We start from the raw sequence: 2,306 nt of genomic DNA on the forward strand, positions 1-2,306 counted from the left end.
CAAGTGAATACAAAAGCTGTTTGACTTTTTAAAGATTAAAGAAAAGCAAAAGGCAAGCAGCCGGTCCAAAGTCCCAAACCGGTGAGCTGTCCGTTTGGGCAATTCCAAAACCAAAAAATCCGACACGGCCCTAAACGACAACGACAACCATGTATGGGGACCACAAATTCTCTCTCCTCTTTTTTCTTTTTTAATTTAATATCAACTTAGGCGGTAATTCCTCAAACCTAGCCTAACTCAGTGTCGTATTCCCATTGCTAACCTCCAACATCTTCACAAGTTCGTTTTTAAAATGCCTAAATTATATTAAAACCCCTCATTTTTTTTATATTATCTCAATAATATTTTTCTTCTTTTAAGATTTTAAAAAATACCTTTTAATTTTTAAAATGACTTCGAAAATATCCTACTGATGGTTTTGAATGAAAAATGTCACTATTTTTCTCAAACTTTTTAAAAGCACTTCAAAAATAACCTTACTGTTAATAGTTAATACCGTTCTTACTTTTCTATTTCTCCCTTCTCTTATTCAGTACCCTCTTATTAACAATAGAAGTAGTTTTATTTATTTATTTTATATGATTACTATGTTGACAATAGAAGTAGTTTTTTTTTTTTTTTTTTTTTACTTTTTATTTTATAATTATTTTTACAATAAATTATTAACAATTTTATTCACATATTAATAGTAAGAGTATCTTTGATTTTCTTTATTTTTAAGTTTAAGAGTATTTTTGAAACTTTTGCAAATTCATGATATTTTTAAAACAAAACGTTAATAATTTTCATCCAAAACTGACAATACGATTGCTTTCGAACTATTTTTTTAAAGTTTAAAGATATTTTTGAAACTTTTGAAAGTTTATAATTATTTTTGGCACAACATTCAAAGTCCAAGGAGCTTTAATATTAATATTGTTGTTTTCAAAACTTATTAGAGAAATATTGTTGTTTTGAGAGTTCGAGGCTAGAAGTCGAGGGTTGAGGATTTGACTAATGTAGAGGTCGAACGTTGAGAACTCGATAAACAAACAAAAACTTGGAAACAATACGTAAATTAGGGTTGTCGAGGGTTTAAGTTTCGACATACATGGAAATCTCACTAATTTTGTGATGAGGATCTCGCTCTATAAGGGAATCTCGCTACTTTTGTATAGTCTTGACATACATAAGTCGAAACTTCAACCCTCGACAAGGAAGATAAGTGGGTGAAGCAGATTGTAAGAGAGAGCGAGATTGAGAGAGTGAGATTGAAAGCGAGATTGTAGGAAAGAGTGAGATTTATAGAGCGAGATTGAAGGAGAGAGCGGGCATGACTAATGCTCTTTACACAATCAGGATAAACTTAGTCTAATTAATCCTATGCAATCATCCCATATCCTCAACATTTCTCATACATACGTTGTTAAAAGGTTTTAATTAATTTAACCATAAGAACTATCATTAATGGATGCTATGTTATCATTAATTAGTACACTTTGAATTAACTCAAGATGTTACATATCTGTAAGGTAAAATGTTCAAACTTCCATCTTTTATATAATTAAACTAAAAACAAATGTTTAGTTATGCAAGTTACCACGCTCGAGAATGGACTTTCATCTAACATGATTTACATACAAACAAAATAACCAAAATTCTGAGAAAATAATGATAAATTCTCTCAGTAGGCAACGGCTGAGATAAATTCAATGATCGAATAAAATGGCGAAAGATTGATTCTCAGATATGGGTTTATATATTACTTCCATTGGAGCTTCCATTCTCAAAGATTGTAGAAGAGAGCGAGATTGTAGGGGAGAGCGAGATTGAAGGAGAGAGCGAGATTGAGAGTATCTCGCTGAACATCTCGCTCTCTCTCTGAACATCTCTCTCTCAATCTCGCTCTCTCCTACAATCTCGCTGAACATCTCGAGCTCTCAATCTCGCTCTCTCCTATTGTATATTCAATTTTTTTTATATTATAAAGTTGTACATTATTCTTTTAATTAAATTGTACATTATTATTTTAATTAACTTGTACATTATTATTTTAATTAACTTGTACATTATTCTTTTAATTAACTTGTCTTGTACATTATTCTTCTAATTAAGTTGTACATTATTCTTCTAATTAAGTTGTACATTATTCTTCTAATTAAGTTGTACATTATTCTTCTAATTAAGTTGTACATTATTCTTTTAATTAAGTTGTACATTATTCTTTTAATTAAGTTGTATATTATTCTTCTAATTAAGTTGTACATTTTCTTTTAATTAAGTTGTACATTATTCTTCTAATTGAGAAACAAATATTTTTTTAATTG

This window comes from Benincasa hispida, unplaced genomic scaffold (genome assembly GCF_027475165.1).
Source record: "Benincasa hispida cultivar pf3 unplaced genomic scaffold, pf3_genome.v1.1 HicScf1848, whole genome shotgun sequence".
NCBI lineage: Eukaryota > Viridiplantae > Streptophyta > Magnoliopsida > Cucurbitales > Cucurbitaceae > Benincasa > Benincasa hispida.